The following is a 20,273-nucleotide window of genomic DNA, read 5'->3' on the forward strand; positions in this document are numbered from 1 at the left end:
ATGACTTCTCATCTAAAAGGTGTTGCAAAATCAACTATGTCAGATCAAATACGTAAGGAGTTGTGTGAGTATAAGAGAGATGCAAGCACACAAAAAGACTTGCAGAGATGGCTTGAGGAAAAATTTCAGTTGAAAGTTAGTCAAGGAACAATATCAAACACACTTAAGCGGTCAGATGACTATCTCTCTGCTAAAATAGAAAAGGGAAGAGCAGAGATCAAAAGACACAAACCAGCAAAATATCCTGACATGGAGAAGGTTGTTTATGAGTGGTTTCTCTAGCATCAAGAATGTGTGAATATCACAGGAGAATTAATTTTGCAGAAGGCATGAGATACAATAAAACTCGTGTACCCTCATGATGATTCAGATTTTAACTTCTCTATAGGATGGCTTGGGAAATTCAAGCACCGACATGGCATAAAGTCATTTCGTCGTTTTGGCGAGAGTGGGTCTGTTGATATACAAGACATGGAGCAAAAATTGGTATCAATTCGAGAGAAAATTGATCAGTTCCCTATGAAAGATGTTTTCAATATGGATGAAACTAGGTTGTTTTATAGGCTACAAGCTGATCATTCACTGGCAACAAAACAACTTGAAGAAAGAAAATAAGATAAAGAAAGGTTGACGGTAGTTATTTGTTGCAATGAAGATGGCTCTGAAAAAATCCCTCTATGGATTATTGGGAAATATGCAAAGCCTCGTTGCTTCAAGAATGTCAACATGAATAGCTTGAATTGTCAGTATCGAGCTAACAAAAAAGCATGGATGATTAGTGTGCTTTTTGATGAATATGTTCGTTCATTTGATCAAATGATGCATGGTAGAAGAGTTCTACTTGTGGTGGATAATTGTCCAGCACATCCAAGAAATATTGAAGGGCTAAGAAATGTTGAGTTGTTCTTCTTGCCACCCAACATGACATCAAAGATTCAACCTTGCGATGCTGGGATAATAAGAGCTTTCAAGATGCATTACCGTAGAAGGTTTTACCGCAAAATATTGGAAGGTTATGAGGTGGGACAATCTGATCTAGGGAAGATAAATGTCCTTGATGCTATCAATTTGGCAATCTCAGCTTGGACGATAGATGTTTGAAAAGAAACAATAGCGAATTGCTTCCGACACTGTAAAATTTGTTCAGATAGTGACGTTGCAAGAAATTTGGATGAATCCACTTTTGATGAAGAAACTCAAGACCTCAAGACTATGATCAATCAATGTGGCTATTGTAATAAGATGGATATCAACAATCTAATGAATTACCCAAGTGAAAATGAAGCATGTTCGGAGGTTCAGAGTTTAGAAGATATTGTGGGTACTATCATTGAGAACAATGCAGAAGATGACGACGAAGATGATACAGTGTCTTTGGAGCCTGTTACGCGAAAGGAGACACTTATGGCGTCAAACACTCTTCACAACTTTATGATACAATACAAAAATACAACACCTGAGCTATTGGATGCAATAAGAAAAGTTAGAGATGAGCTCCAAATAGACTTAAACTTTAAAGAAAAACAGACAACTATTGAATCATATTTCAATAGAGTGTAATATTTTTTTTTTAGTTTCTATGAATTATTAATTTATGATTTTCTTGGGACCGAAAATTATAAAGGGATCTCCCAAAAAATTATTATCTTATTATTTTATCGAGTTTTTTAATTGTTTATATTGGCCCAAGTTGGGACCGGATAAATTTATTATTTTAGAGAGTTTATTAATTTATCAAGTATTAATTTAAAGAGTTTCTACTGTATCTATAACAAAATATCCTAACTCCTAGAAATCGTTGCTTTTTTCCAAGTAGAAAAAGAGTTTATACAGTCTTCTAATTTTTCATTATTGTAAGAAATAACAGCAATAGTTTGGATGCAATGTATCTCAACAAAATTTAGAAAGAAAAATTAGAATTAGGTAGAATTCACAAGATTTTACCAAACAAAGAAAATAATAAAAAGGACTTTGGTTGACCAACATTAGACCTCAAATTTATTTTCATCATTATCACTTGTAACGTCGTATAATATGAGACAAAAAATAAATGATAGAATATAATGAAATGTAAAATACAAGTTAAAATAATTTCTCACATGACCATACGACTATCCACTTTTTATTTTTAATTATTTTCTTTTTTAATTTATTTTATTATATTGGGGCAAATAATCTATATGACCAATGAACTTTAACTTGTTGGTACATATGGTGGTTACAATGTAAGAGTATCTCACTTTCTCCAATATTGTGATGACAATTTTGCACCTTGTAAACACAATTTTGACATAGTTATAATTACAAATATTGTCTAGATTTGTAAGGTCAATGTGAAATAATTACATTATGCTAGTGTTTAATTAATATAAATTAGTTGTATTTATTAAAAGATTTTTATTGAATTTGAATTATCAAAATATTTTAGTTTTTACATCTCTAAATTATGTGATTGTTTTAACAGTATGTTAAGTTATAAGTCCAATTTTAAAGGTATTTTTATTTTATTGAAAAGTTTTTACACTCCCTACATAATGTAACAGGTAATTTTGCAGGAAAAATAATTTCAAAAGTAAAAGATATTGCATGTACAGGTTAAATCACTGTTAATACACACAAAAATTATTAAATTAGAATTTTATTAGACCTATTTTAATCTATTAGGGATCTATTATGATTTGTATTTATATTAATCAAAGAAGACCTACCTAAGATTACTATAAATAGATTAAGGTGGAAAATAGTTTGTAAAAATGAATGAGAGTCAAATTGTCAAAGTTTGAAAGGGAAAAAAAATAAAAATTGTGAAGGTGTAGATGAAAGGTAAGAAGAGAGAAAAAAAATAACAAAAAATTTTATCAAATTATATTGTGTTTTTACTAAAATTTTAGAAAAAAAAAATATAAAATTTTTTTTAAAAAATTTTTTTTACATCTTAAAAGTTAAAAGAAAAAACAAAAATAAAATCATAAGTTGAGAACCAATATAATAATTTAACCTAAATAAAACAATCAAGTTAAATACATCATTCACACTACATATACCAAATATCTTTTTTGTAATTTAATTCTAAAATGACCCAATGCCTAACAATTTGCGTCAAAGAGTCTAAGTACCCAATTCAATAGTGTATAAAACTGTGGGATACACCATTTATTTATTTAAACAGGCTACATATTTACTTAAAAACATCAACCAAAAGCATCAACTCCATTATTTTACTTATCTATATTAAGTAAGTGACTCATCATCATTTTCTTCATCAATACAAAACAGTGAAATATAACAAAACGTCAAGTGGCGCACGCATACATGAATCAACATGTATAGATAAATGATACTCTTACAAAACAACAATGAAATTTTTTATAGTTTAAGAAAAAACAAAGACAAAACTAAACAAATTACAAAGAAATGTAGAGAAAAATAGTTATGTTAACGTTATTTGAGTACTTAAAAAAAATGATGTTTTAATGTACACATTTAATAAAAAATGAATAAGACAACTTTAGTTATCCCATAAAATTGTATATAGATGAAACATTTCTAATATGGAAAAGGTAATTGCATCATCTCCATACATATAAGTTATTCTCTTGTGTAATTTTCGTAATCTAACACGTGAGACCATCACATAAAAATTCTAAATTCAGTATGAGACATGTGTTCTTTTCTTTAGCACCTTATGATGACACAAACATGGCTACTTGCCTACTAGGGATTCTTAGGTATTTTCCATGCATGTTCCAACGTTGTTGAAGTCTAGGTTTTAGGTACAATAGGAAGATGAATTGAATGTCATCAAGTTTATATCTATCAACAAGTAGCTTTCATGGCATGCCCTGGTGTTAGGTTAATGTTAAGAAATCAACCATTTTAATGTGTGGAAGTTTGTGTTTCAAACTTTATGCCACTAAATGTAATTTGAATTGTATTTGGATACAATATTAAATAGTCAAAAACATCTCTATCTCTCTTTATATCCATATGAATTGTCATAATCTCTCTACGAAAGTTCATCATATAACTTTTCAATAAAACTAACATTCTACGTACGTCCGTACATACTTTACAACTACTACTTTATTAATGTGAGATATATACTTAATAAAGTAACACACATTTTTTTTCTTTTTATGTCTTTTTAACGTGTATTTAAAGACATAATAAAAAATTATATATAGTTTATTACTAAAATAATAATTTAAATTCATTAATAAAATTAAATATTATAAATTTTAGTAAATTATTATTATTTATTTTATATTTTATATCCTTTAAATATATATTAAAAAATCATTTTCTTATATGCATACTTTACTGATTATTGTTATTAGAATAAAAGTTAAGAAACTTAAGTAAATATTATTAATAATACTTTATATGGGATAGAATTATTTGTATATGATAATATTATTTAATAAGTTGCATGGAAGAATTTTATTTTTCTTTTTTCATTCAGTGAAATTTGAATTCAATGCGGATCGTGTATTTGAATGTAATAAATAAGTCTATCATTAAAGATTTTTTATATATCTAAAATTTTATTTAAATAATATTAAATCATTTGGCTTTGAATAAATTTTTTGTAGTCATGAAAGGGTGTTATTGACTATTATTTATATAATTTCAATTATTAACGTACGATTGTACTTGTCAAAAGCACAAAAGTCAATTTCATATCAATTTTAGTCAATTTAAAATAAAAATATATCACTAATTTCAATAAAAAAATAGTGATGCTAATAATAAAGTATTTATTTTAAGATATGTAAAACTATGTTTGGTGTTTCCTTAAAAATAATCAAGAAAAATTTGTTGGTAGATAACAGCTTTTAATTAATTTGTTGGTAGATAGTTTTACTTTTTTATTTTTCTTCAATTATGAAATAATTAAAATATAAAATCAATTCTTACAAATAATTTCAAACTATTTTTAATATTGTTATAATTTTTAAATGATTAAAGTCAAATATATTATCTTAAAATCTTTTATTTTTCTCAACATATATAAATATAAATTTTATTTTATATAATCAATCTTAACAATAGTTAACTATTAAAATAAGCCTTTTACAATTATTTTAAACACATACTTAATAGTTAATAAAAAATATCAATACTTGTATAAAATCTATAAATTACATGATATATGTTGCTTATGAGCGCGCGTGCGTGTATTTTTGTAAAAATTATCTAAAAATACTGTTAATGGGTTTTTCATGGAATGAAATTAATATAATTAAGAAATTACTTTTAATTGGAAAAATCGTTATCTAAATACTTCCTTCAATTTTTATATAAAATATTTATTATGTTTTATTTTATATATAAAAATAAATATTTAATTTTTAAATATATCAATACTCAAATCTTTTAATATATTTATTAAATATACTAATTGTTAAATTATTTTAATATTTTATTTATTATGAAATTTATGTTATAGAAACCTACATACATTACATACTGATTTTTTCTCATGCCCTGCACGTAGAAATTTAATAAATTTCTTGAAAAAGTAAATATTATAATTATTTATAATAATTTTTTATTATGTTAAATACAATTTTAAAATAAAATCATAAAATTTAAAATTTAAATTAATATTGTATTTAAAAAATAAGTACATAATATAGAAAATTATTAAATCTAATGAGAAATAAAATTAGTTTCTAAAAATATTTTTGTTTGAAATTTTTCTAAATTTGCTTTCGTTTAATATATATATATATATATATATATATATATATCTGTTGTTAATTTAAATATTTAATAAATAAGTATTTTTAAAATGTAGAAAAATTTGTGACGTATAATTAATTTTTTGCAGAATAACTTTGAATTTTAATTTTTTGATATATATTTTATTAAAAATTTTAAAATATAATAAATTTTAATACATTAATAATAAAAAATTATTACGTATGTATTTGCCCTAACGGGACCATTTCACAGTGACAGTGATACGAACTACGATGAGATCCGAAAGTCAAAGTGTGTGACGGTCCACACAATATCATAGCATCTCAGATTCCTTTGGGTCCACACCGACACGTCACACCCACCATATAATCATTCCACAAATGCCTTTATTATATCAAGAAATTTCTTTTAAATTCATCAAATATGTAACCATCAGCATTAAAAATTTCTACAATAATTGAAGTAAAATTTAAAGTACAAAAAATTATTACCGATATTAGATAAAAATTAAGAAGTAAAATATTTTATTAAAATCATGATAAAAATATATTTAAATTATCATAAAACATCTTTATAAATTTTTTATTTATAATTATTTAATTATTATTTATCATAAAAATAATAATGCATGATATTTTTTATGCCACAAATTTTATGGCACACAATTCAAATTTTTATTATTATTCTCAGAAAAATTTAGTCATCATTGTTATCATTTTTTTAGTAACTAATAACTAATAAGAGATTATAAATTTTTTAAATATTAGTATAATATAATAAAATATATATAAAATTTTTTAATTAAGTATTTAATCTCTACAAAAGTTACATTATTTGGACTTAGTTTTTATAAAAAAATTTGAAGATATAATCTCTAAAATAACGATTTGAATCCATAAAAATTATATCATTAACTAAACTTTTGTAAGTAATGACATGAATACAAAAATTCAATTTATCATTACACGTGATATTTCAAAAAGACTTACTATTAAAAAAAATTGCTAAATAATAACAAAGTCTATTTAGTTATGTTTACTTCTTTATTTCAATTCTCAATTCCTTTCTTTTTATTGCACTGTTTTAAATGGAATTTGTGGGGGAAAGTGTTAAAGAAGTGAAAAGGATTGATGTTATCTCGATAACATTGAAGCTATACCATCATTTTTTAAAATTTTCTATAAAAAAATGGTGATTATGAGGAATTAGAAGACTCTTATAATACTTCCTTCTTACGATTTCAAACGGCTAGGGAAAGGAGTGATTTTATCTGAAGAACAGTGAAATCCTATACCCTTAATAAAATTCTAATATCTAACTTATCATTTAATTAAATTTAGTTAATTGTAGAGACTAAATTTTTATAGATTCAAAATATTAGGTATTATATCAATAAATTTTTATAAATATTAAATTCAAATGGTGTAACTTTTGTAAGGATCAAATGCTTAATAAAATTCAATAAAAATACAAAATATTAAATTTGTAATATTTAATAGAATTAATGTATTAAATGTTTAATATTTCATATATTTTAATACAAATTTACTATACAAATTTTTCTAAAATATTTTTAACAACTTATTTTCTATACTATTTTTATATTAGTAAATATAGATTTTTTATTTGGCTTCTTTTAGAGTTTAATTTTCAAAAAATATTTTAAAATTAAATATAAATTAATTTGACAATATAATTTATAAAAAAACCTTAAAAATTAATATGTAAAATTTGAAATTATTTAATTATTTAAATTTTAAATTAATAAAATATATTAAAATATTTCTATATATTTTAAAAAAAATGATAGTGTAATACCAATAAAAAAGATATAAAGATCAATTTCTTGATTATCAATACTTTTCTATTAAACTTTTTTTTGGTCGATGCTCTTAAGAGTTTAGTTTCTGAAAATATTTTTTTATTCTGTTTTTTGTCATTAAAAAATTATACAAAAAAGACTAAAAATTCATTATTTTCTATACAAATCTTAGAAAACAAAAAATAAAATAAAAATAATGTGACATTAAAAATAAAAAGAAAAAAAAGTTTCAAGAAGGCCCTAAAACTCAATACACAGGATGGTATGTCTTTGCCTCCTACAAGTGCGTTTTTGGGTTTTAGGTGTTTAGATTTATATAAACACTTGATGAATGAATCAACAATACAGTATTACCTTAATAAAGCTAACTATTTTGGCATAGAAGAACAATATGAATAGAATGTTCAATGGTATATGATTGATTCTAAGCTTTAGCTAGTTTGTTTGGGGTTTAGCTCCACCTCTTCTTTTTACTTTTAGGAATATATTTTATTATATTCAATATGATTATTGAAAGCAAGCTATGGTAAGTGCTGTAACTTTTGTGTGTGTGTGTGCATTTTGGTACTTCTCTTGGGTTAAAAAAAGTTATCAACTTTATGTTTACTTTACTCTCTCATGATCTTGCTAATGAGAACTTGTAGATGAATACTTGCTCATAGATCTTGCTTATGTGTACTTGTACTTAATTGCAGGTTATGTGTATATCAGATCTTGCACATGTATTTTGTCTAACTTATCTTACTTGTAGAACTAGTTGAGGTTGGCTTGACATAAAACTTCAAGGTCTAAATTTTGTGTTTTGTGAAAGCTTCTATTAGCTTAACTTTGTTTAGGCATGTAGTAGTCTTATTTATGTGGAAAATCTTTTTTCCTTGAAATGGATGTAATCCATAGAGGTTTAGGTAATGAATGTGAACTTACTACAACATAATCCTTATGACAATGTATTTTTGAATTTTGACTTATTTGTATTCAACTTAATGACTAACTACAAACATTCTTCTTTTAAACTTTAATAAATTAACAATTTATCAAATCTTCAATTTTTGTTTTTTTTAAATTTTTTTTATTAAGCTAGGTTAAGTTCGACCATCGTAGTTTGTTTTAGTCTCACTTTACTTCATATGTGAAAATATATTAAACTAATGATTTATAGTCATGAACTTACTAATCAAGAAACTTTATGAACTTTTTGCTACAATTCAATATTTTTAAAAATTTATATATATATTTTTATTTTGTTAGAGTTTATTATTGTTAAAATTCATCATACTTAGATGGATTTGTTTCAACTTAATTTTCGTCTAAATTCAACTTTCAACAATCTTAATTATAAAGGTCACATTAACCTTTTTAAAGTGCATAAGGTCCAAACCACCTAAGGGCTTAGGGAAACAAACTTTGCCCACTTCATCATAGAAATTTTCCTGTGAAGAGTTTGTATCTCTTATAGAAACTTTCTGTAATACTTATCTAATTAATTACAAATTGTAATTAGGAGTTGAATAGTTTCATAGAATATACTAATAAAACTTAAAAACCAATTGCAATAAGTTCAATCTTTGTATGAAGGAAAGCATATTGATATTTCAAGAGTCATTTACTTTTTCTTTTTTTTTTTTGGACTACACTAGTAACTTTAGATATATGAAATATATATGTTATCATCAAAAGATGATAAAGGTCATCTAAAATCTAAAGACTATCCTCCAAGAAACAAAAAGGTACATGTATCTAAAAACGTGTATTTTTCAATGGAACCTAAATTATGATTCCTTATAACATGATAGTCTTAGACCATCATTATATTGATGATGATTACGTTATCTTTGGATGCAATTAAGGTAAAATTATAGATATAAATAAAGTTGGCAAGTATACTATTGATAAGTTTATTTTAGTTGAATAATTTAAACATAATTTGCTTAACATTGAACAATAAATTTATGCCACAAATGCAATATTTCTTTAACAAAGATCAAGGTATAGTAAAAATAGTTAATGACTTATATCAACCAAATGATCAACATTTAAAGGATTGATTTCCTTATGTTTCTTTTAGATATAATTTTATTAGTAAGCATAATAGAAAAAGGAAATTCAGTGAAAGTCTTTTTATTAATCTAAAAATAATATTTTTAGACCACTTAAATTGTATTAAATTAAAGTCCTTTCTTTAATTTAAAATTAATGTTTTTACTTCTAAACCACTTAAAAGTACTTTATAAATGATTACAGAATAGAGTTCTAATTTCAAATAATTTTGTGAACAAAATATAAATTTTTAGCATCTAAAACTCTATAGAAACAATGAGTAACAAAAGAAAAACATAAGAAATTACTAGAATCGTTATATATAAAATATCTTTGTCCTAAAACATTTCTAGACAGAGAAAACAATATTGCTTATACATAGAATAAAATACTTGCACAAAATTTTAAAAAAAAAGTGTTAGATATATGAAAAAAAAAATTTAACTTAATTTTAAAATATATCTTTAAAACGGTTTCTTTATTTAAATTTAATTTTTAATTTATGGAATAAATTAATAAATTTATGATATTGAATTCATTCCTAATTCTTTTATTACATTATAAATTATTTTATGCTTAATATACTCCCAATCTTCATATTTCTAATTCGTCTAGTGTGTGTGTATGTTTTTTTTTTTATATATAAATTTGATTATTTTATAAATTTAATTAATTTATAAATATAATTAATTTATTTCTTAAATAATGATATTTTAAATTTATTTATAAATATGCTATTGCCTTTAAATTTAAATCAGCTCTTATTCGATTTTGAGGATTTGGAGTTTGACAATTTTTATGTTGAGATAAATTAAAATATTATTGTTATAATTATGATATTTTCTTCAAATCACACTTTATTTTAAATTAGGAAAGATATTATTTAAATTATAACTAAATAATAGTAAAAGTGAAATGTTTATCCATGCATTACACAAGCTTAAATAGTAGTTATTCTAAATTTGAGTTATGATTCTTAAAAATAAAATAATTACTATACTCATTATTCTTCTTATACTATCACGTCTTTCTCATTTTGTAGCACATCGGTAAGAGTTCTTTTATCAAATCAAAATAATATTACTTTTTAATTTTTTATCTAACAGAAAATATTCTTAGTTTTTTAAAAATTGTTTTAATTAATAAATATTTAAACTTCTTTAATTAACATTAAGGTAGCGGATAAAATATCTTTTGTTTTGTTCATTTTGGTTCCGCTCTTTTAGTGAAATCAAAACATATCATTGATTACTTTTATTTTTTCTATTCTATTTCACTCTAATATGTCTATCAAATACTACCTAAATATAATGAGGTATTTATAAATTATGGTTAAAAGAATATTTCACTAATTTTTTTTTTTAAATTAAAGTTCCTTTCTACATAAAATTAAAAATTTCAGAACTTTATAATAAATATAAATAAAATACTTTCAGTAAATTTTAATTTTTTTGGCTTTTATAGTTATATATTTATAAATACTCTCGTTCAGCGCATTAAATAGCTAATGATTTTTAATTAAAGTATATTTGTAATATAGATATACTTTATATTATCATTCAATTATAAATTATTACATTAATAAAAAATATTAATGTCTATGATAATTAATTTAAAAATTATATCTTTTATGTATTTTTATTAATTAATAAAATAAATTTTTATATTTATAATACATCAAAATTAAACTAATAGGTAGGTAGTAATGATTCTTTAATCAAATATAGTTGCATTTTTCAATAGTTGCGGCTATTTATGTTGTTTGTTTAAGATGTTGACTTGCACTAATCGTTTGACAAATGTGACATTTTTCTATTAAAACTGCGTTGAAAAACGTAATAGATATGTCTACAGACTACAGTAGAAAAATATATTTAATTGTGTTTTTTTAATAATTATTTAATTACCATAAACACTAATTGTATATTTTATTTTTTAAAATAAGCCATTATTCTAACATTAAGCTTAAACAAATATATTATATATAATTTGAAATGAAAGAGATAGGGATTTTTAAAATGTAAAATAATTTGTTTATGCCTTAAAAATTTGTGATGCGTATCCAAAACACTTAAATAAATTTAATTATATACTTTAAATTATCATAAAATATATATTATTTTTATAAATTTTAAATAATACATATTTATAGTTAATTTTTTTCACAATTGATTTTAGATATTTAAAAACAATATTTTTCATTCAAAACATAATATTTCTTAAAGTGACAAATACTTTTTTTATGAGAAGAATATTACTTTTAATTATTTATATTTTTAATAAAAAATTACTATTTGAAATTATTTATCTTGAATTGATTTGTGTTGTTTTCAGCGGGGACATGTTTTATGTTTGTGAGTGCTCTTAAATCAAATTAAAGCAATTGTACGGTTAGGGAATAGTCAACAAGAAGCTTTAAATTTTCTTAGACTTGAGTCAATGTTGTTTTATATGCCGCACGCGAAGACATGTAAGTACTTTTGACCATTCATGCTTCAATAGAAAAAGGATGCGATGCTTGTAATAATAGAATAAAATTGTGCATCTACAATTCCCCCAAATACCCTAAATAGTGGTTGAGGTTTAACTAAAATGAATAATCCTATTGTTGAAAAAGAAAAATTGTGATATACTCACTCATCACATTCAGGTATGTGACTCGATTAAATTATTATATTTAGATATATAATTTAAATTAAATTAAATAAAAAAAATTATTTTGCAATTGTAACCTAATTTTTTTACTTTAAAGAATATACAATTAAAAATATATATTTATGAACATAAATATAATTTTTTTAAAAAGGGTATAAAATATTTTTTTGAATTTATGAACATGGAAGCAGGCACTTAATTTTTTATTATTTATATTTAGACACACATAAAAAGAAAGCATAGAAATTATAATATTTAATATAATATTACACAAATTAAGAAATTCATTCATATGTTGTATACCTAGAAGGCTAAAAAGGAAGTGAGTATTGTATTACTCACCATAAATGTTCTTTCATGGTTTCTCTTTCAACCACTTAAATCGAATATGCAATGGCTTACTCAAAAGTTGAGTTGAATGAGATATAGATGTTCTATGAGTTTATATAAATGCCTAAACAATAGTAGCCCAAGGATCATATCAAACACTTTAATTATAAACATGTGAAGACGGATACGGTGCACTTGTTTTTTCTTTTCAATTATACCAACTGTATTTGGTGTAGTTATCATTCAATGCTTTGGAACTTTTGTAGCACTTTTAATACTTTAGTCAAAGGATGAGCAATTTAAAGTAAATATAAGTAAAGAAGTTTTATGTGTTTTTATTGAAATTTTTAATATCTTTTTATTATAGTTTTCAATAAAGTTCTTTATTTATTACCTTTTTATGTCTAAAGATAAATTTAAGGGAGGCAATGTTTATATTAATAATTTTACTTTAGCAAAATTGATATTTTTGTATTTTACATTTAAAGAAAATTTTAATTTCATTTTTTAAATTTAAGAAAGAAGTGAATGAGAAAGGATTAGAGATATAAATCAAGTTTCTATGCAGTATTTTCTTTTTCTATTTAATTTTTTCAATTCTAACTTTCTACTTAAATTTTTTACAATTAAATCTAATAAATTGTCTTGAACCTTCTGTCATTCAAAACACATAAACCAAAATTTCAAATTTTATTCAAAATACAATTAATTCAAAATTTTCTCATCTTATCATAAATCACAAACTAGTTTTAATAAAACATGATTTTGAGATTTTGGATAGAAAAAAATTGTAAAGGACCATATTTATTTGATTCTAGAAATAGTGAGACCTGATTTGCTCAAATAAATCTTGATAGATCAAAATCACACAATCTACATTAAAGGGCAAAAAGAAAAATGCAATATAGCCCTTTCTTTTGATATAAATTAAAAATATTGAAGAGTGAATTATTTTATTTTTTTTAATATTTTTCATCTCTAAACTGCAATAATAAGATTATGATGACAGGGCATAAATTGAGTTAGCAATTCCGTACGCATGCTGGGAAGCACACATGCGACATGAAATATAAATGCAATGTGACATGAATATATATAAGAATATTAAAAAAAATAAGATCACTATACAAAAAAAAAAAGAAAAAGATACAATGTAATTTTGACATAACATATAAAAATTTAAAGTTATCATAGATTAAAAAAATTTAAATTATAAGGAAGAATTCATGTTTTGAAACAAGCATGCATCATTGTAAATATAATAAACACTACAATTATCTAATTATCGTGGCATTTCTATTTGAATCGGTAATAAAAGCTTAAAAGCTAAAAACAATATATTTTAAAAAATGAACAAATTTCAACACACGTAATTGTATTAACTGATAAAATAAAAAAATATGTTAAAATTTGTAAAATTAGATATTTTAGCAAATATTTATAAAAAATAATATTGATTAATTTAATTATTAAATATAAAATTCCAATAAAGATATCAAATTTTAAAATTTATATATTTAAAATATTGTATAGTGTTCTGTTTAAAAAACAATTAATTATCTATTATTAAATTATAAATTTACAGATATTTAAATTATTTAAATTTGAATATAGATTATTATTAGGATATCAGATAAATTTTAACATTCATATTAATATAAAATTATATTCTATAAATATATCACTTAATATATATATACTAATTAATAGAGCTAGTCATCCATGGCCCGCTTAGATCCGTGAAGATAGATCATGGAATTAATAGAGAAAAAGCCCTAACTCTCACACACAAATGTCCATCTCAACTTAGGCAAGTGTCCCTGTTTTAGGCACTTGATTAACAGTACTTTCGGAATCACCACTTGGTTTGCTAAAGACTTTTAAGTATATTTTGAAACACATGAGATAGTGGATAATTGGATATTGATAACAACCCATCACTTTTGATGGGATTGCAGAAACTTCTAAGCCAACCCTCTCTAAGTTCTTTTCTCTTTTTGCCTCCACCATAGCCATTGTGCCACTGTTGGGTTATACTTCTATCACAACTCAAAATAGACTAAGCCTAACATTTTGTTTATCTTAGACTAAGCCTAATTTATTTATCTCATCTGAGTTTACTTTGCTTTATTATTGGATATAATTTGTGGGTCTATGTAAGTATCTCGCCGCCCTTTCTAAAATTGAAATTGCAATGAAACTTTGAATTTGTCATTGTATATTTTTGTTAAGAAAATCTTTTAATATTCTATGCATATATTGCTTTTTAAAAACCTTAGTCATTAACCTATTCATTCAAATGTTTAAATTATTATCATATTAGTTTCCAAAATATCTTGCCACTAAACTAGTCATCAAATATTTAATATGATACTAATTAAAATTAATTCTTTAAAATTTATAATGTCATCATATTGATATTTAAATTTAGAGAAAGTGGGAAAAATAATTTTGAGGGTCTAACTTAGTCATAGATCAAATTTGAAAGGCTAATGTGATTAAGTTGATTTTATTTTTATTTTTATTCATCTGCTATATATCATGAAAAGAAAATTATTAACAATGTTTTAAAGAAATTGGTTAAAAATTTAAATATAAATTAGTAAATAGCCAATGGAAATATTCAATATTTTAAAAATCTAAAAAGTATATAATTCAATAAAAGACATTAAGTGCCTCGTTACAAACATATTTACAACATTGGTTAACATATCGTTTCGAGGGAAATTGAAATCACCTTTGTCCCTCCAATTGAAAATTAACAGATCACTGTTTTTCTCTCTTTATAAAAAAGGATCATTCTATAAACTGTTTATTTCTTGGGTTTTATGGTGAGCTTAGCCAATTGCTGTGATTAGAAACAAGATATGAGCTCAACCCTTTGACAGCGAGAGTTAGATTAATCACGAGAAGAGTAAGAGTGTCTCCATCATGAAAGGCCAAAAAGACAACATGGGTGGTGAAGTTCGTGAGTGATTAGTCACAAGATGGAATAGCACAAGACACGAGACAAATAACAATTTTGACAAAGTGAAACACATTTGATGGTGTGCATTGCTAGGACCAGATCGATGTTGTTGCATTATGAAAGTTGCCCTTCAAATTAGCCATGCCTTTATCTCTAACAACATAACCTTCCATGATATATGATGCACAGTTACTTGAAAGAGAAATGATATGAGACTCATGGATGTGTGGACTATGCCCCATGTGAGGCTGTCACATAAACCATTAGGGTTACGTAGAAACAGGTCCAGCACCATTAAGATGTGGACCGTTTTGCTTGTGAAAACGTCCCTTTTTATACCATACAAGAATCTATATCTTAGGCATGTTGGTTTTTCTTGGTGTCAATGTGAGTGTTTGTGTGTGAAGGTGAAATTATTGTATAGTCTAAGACTATTAGTATGTGTTCTTTATTTCAGCTAATTCACAAATGGCATGTAATTGATTATTTTTTTGTTTTAAAACAAAGGGTTAACAAAAGTTGATCATGTATTGGTTCTAAAATATGTTTATGCGAATTATAAGCCAGCAAACAATTATGGGTTTTCTTCATATTCATTTCTAGAGTTAAGTCTAAACATTTTTAAAAAATAAATTTTTATTGAAAATAAACACAATCATTGCATCAAAGTTATAAAAATAATATATTTATATACAAACAAGCTTTAACTAAGGCTATAAGCACTTGATAATTCCGAATTATTCAAGAAGTTTTTATGTGAAAGAGAGAGAAAGAGTCATGAGAGTCATAATTTCTATGACAATCCACAAAAGCCCACTAAAGCCTAAGATCCCACTAAAGCTATAAAGTGTGGTGATGATTTGGCAAGTCCTGTTTCACTTGGCCTTTTGCTCTCTCTTAGTGGGAAATGATGGTGAAGAAAAATATGTAACCTACCTGTTTTCAAAGGCATTCCCTATTGGAATCTAAATGATTATAATCTGAATTATCATGCAAAAGATAAAGACTTAGAGACATTTATATATGTTCTATGAACATGCATATGTGAAGACCACAAGATCGAAGAGAAGTTGAAATCCAAAATTTTCCTTCCCTAAAAGTCCTAAGGGTCTTCTAAATTTTCTTGTTTCTCTATCAACCACACAACCTCACATACCAAGACAAGAGATTATAGATACGTATCAAAATTCATCATTGATGTGTGGAGAGTTTCATACTATGGTTTCATGGGCACGCAAAGGTCAAATGGTAACCATCCTATACATGTTTTTTCTTATACCATATTTATATATATATATATTCTGGTGCCATTTTCATAGTCTCCTCGGACTTTTTCCCCTATTGAGTTTTCCTTCTTTTTTTTTTTTTTTATTTAATAAAAGAAATTACATGGTGACATGAAACTTGTTATTTGTAAACCAATTTGTCAGTGCCATTTTCACGTGTTGATAGCACGTATTGATTGCGACTGCTTCACCAAGAACTCACTTTTTCTTCATTTTGTTTTACTTAAAGTATCCCTTTAGTAATATTCTAATCTCCCTAAAGTTAAAAAATATATATACAATTTCTTAAAAATATACACTAAATGGGGTATTTCTTTTTTACTGAAATATTTGGTTTTTTTATTCTTAATTTACCAAACTTGCAATTTTTTTAAAAATATGTTGATTTTTAAGCCCTTTGAGAAACAAGTTCTGTTGTTATCGAAATTCCAACACGTAACTCTAATTTTGTTTTTAAGTATTAAGAAACTGATTTCTCAAAACAGTGAGATAATCTCTTTTTTAATTGAAAAAATTATCATTGTGTTAAGAAATTAGGTTTTCCAAACCGATTTCTTATTACTTTAAAAAATTATTGTAACTTGTTAAAATTTTGATAATATTGGAACTGATTTCTCAAAATGCTTACAAATTAAGCATTTTAAAAAAATAAATTTATAAGTGAGGTGGTAAAGTGAGAATTAAAAAAAAAATTATAGAAAAAGGCTATTAAACGCATGCCTTTTAGACTTTCAGTCTAGTCTTTTTTCCTTAAATACTTTATAGGATTATGAGACCGACGTTAAACAGTAGCCAATTGATAACTTTTGGATAAAGAAAATTAGATATACAAAAAAAATGACATTGAGAGAAGTAAAAAGAATTAACTTTTTACGTATATATGAGTTATTTTTACAATTTTTTTAAAGTGTGCCTAAAAATATAAAATAAATAAATATTTTCTATTACAAATTATAACATTTTATTATCTTAATGTATTGAATCTTATGATATTCTAATTTTTTTAATAAAAAATTATTATACATAATTTATTGTATGTCATTAAAGCCACATTAGAAAAACCGTCAATCTTAAATACAAAGTCATAAAAAAATCCAAAACATTTCAACATTTACATTTTAAAAAAGTACTTTATCTTTAAATAAAATTAATTTTTGTAAATTCACTTTTAAAATTATTTGTGAACGTAAATTATCGCCTTTATCAGTTTTTAATGAAAAAAAAAAAAACTTGCATCTGAATTTATATATTGACGCAAGTAACAACTTCAATGCTTATATCTTTACTAACTAAATACTTAATATCCGTATCTAAAATTTATTATGTATATTTTTATCATTCATTTGTTTGGCAAATTAACAAAACATAAATACTATTATAATAATAATATTATTAAAAAAATCAATAAAAAGAGCATTGATTAAAAGTAAAATATGTAGATTAAATGAACAAAATATTCAAAAATACCAATTGGGACAATTCACTATACTTAAAAATAAAGTGAATTAGAATGCAAGTTCATAACTGTAACTAGAGGAGTAGCAGAAAGCGTGCTAGTTCTATATTAACTTTTGGTTTGACCAAAGGTTGATGGAACTAACCCCTGGTGTCAAGAAGGTTCTTGAGAAAGAAAACAATGTTATGCATTTACCACCAATCTGGTTTTTGTTTGTGTTTTTTTTTTTCCCACAAGAAAAAAGAACCCATCAATCTGTGTAATGTTTATGTAGCCCAATCTGTAGCATTGCCCATAAATGGGTTCAAATGTTTCTTGAATTTGAGACCACAAAGAAAATTTCATTGAACTGAAAAGGATGTCCTTTTGACCAAAAAAGAAAACAAGAAAAGGATGTCCTTTTGTTAGATATCTGAAGGATGCACAGTGGTTAAGAAATCAAAAGTAAAAAGTTTTAATTAAAAATCAAGTTGAATTGATTAAAAAATATGAAAATAAAGTGCATTAATAGCATTTTTTTAATATATTTTATTCCTTAATTACTCTCAACATTTCTCATTTTAAAAAATAAATTGATCTTAAATTTAAGCTGGTACAGTATAGCCAAAAAAACAAAAAAAATGGGTAGCATTGCATGTCACCTCAGACATAAGACCGTGCACTTGCTCCAGAGTTATTTTTGCACTATCCTAAGTAATCTTAGCAAGTACATAGGTTGCTGCAATTCATATCAGTATTTGATGTGCTGAAAGCAGGAAAACATGTGAGGGAAATGAAAAAGTCAGCATTCAGTGGTATCAGTGGCTCACAATCACAAAATTGAAAAGCAACAAATGATTGGCAGATCTTATTATGCTTTAGTAGCACAGCAAGATTCTAAATTGGTTTCATGTGGAAAACACTATCCATTGTCATGAAAGAACAAGAGCCATTGAAATTTTAATCACATTGCATGAAACTCCTCTCATAAGCACAATATTTTCTTCAATCAGAATTGGATTTTCACCTTAGAAATGTTACATAATAATGATAGTCATTAAAAATCAATTCATCAGTATTAAAGGTTGACACATGTTATTGAAATGAAACTCCAATTTTATTTAGAGAACAACACCAACACTATTTATGGTACCAATCATGCATATTTTGTGTGCACTTGCATGAAAGCATGAGTACAACTTCCTTCCTTTTGATGAAACTTATTCTTTTCTTTTTCATGAAACTTTTCCAAGAGAAAATGATATGGGATGATTGAGGGCAATTTAATTGGCAGGGAATGAAAGTAGCCACATGTATACTTGTACAAGTTTAAATTGACCATAAAGCACAATAGCTACTCCAATCACTCATGATTGAGTCATGACTCAGAAAAGACTTGCAGTAAATGTAACTTTTAGAAATGCATTTAAATTTCATCTATATCCTTATAATTTAAGCAATGAAGATTCACCATCCATATGATAAACTAACAGCACATTTAAGGAAAAAAAAATGAAAACTTGTATAGTATTCAATATTAAATATTATACAAGAAATATTAATAAAATAATCTTTAAGTACTTTTAAAGATAATCTTTAATGTTGTCTAAAATTTATTGAAAATCATAAAATTACATAAATTAAAATCCTAATTTAATCAGTTTAACTAAACTTATAATTTTTAATAAATTTTAATTAACAATAAAAAATATTTCAATTAATCAAAATCATCAACTCTACTAGAATGAACAGAAATATTTAATCTTATTCTTTCATATCTTAATTTATACTCTTGGAGTGTAATTGCCTTATTTTATCATTTAAAAGGGAGGAAATGTACAAGAGAGAATAAGGTATCCTCCAAAAGAGACAAAAACAAAGCTGAAAGAAAACACAAACAAAAGAAATTCCATACAAGAAAATCAACCAAAAGACAAAGTACAAAAGGAAACCACCATAGGAAGCTCAAAACACTAATAGAACAATCCCTCCATAAAACATCTACTAATATGGTGTTCACTTTTCCAGCAAGTC

The 20,273-nt window shown here is 24.6% G+C and overlaps 1 pseudogene; it reads left to right on the forward strand.

Moving 5' to 3' along the window:
- LOC113847994 lies at positions 1-1,560 on the forward strand (annotated as a pseudogene).
- Positions 1,561-20,273: the final 18,713 nt, after the last annotated feature.

Source organism: Abrus precatorius, unplaced genomic scaffold, assembly GCF_003935025.1.
Source record: "Abrus precatorius isolate BTA unplaced genomic scaffold, Abrus_2018 Scaffold8, whole genome shotgun sequence".
NCBI classification, from domain to species: Eukaryota; Viridiplantae; Streptophyta; class Magnoliopsida; order Fabales; family Fabaceae; genus Abrus; species Abrus precatorius.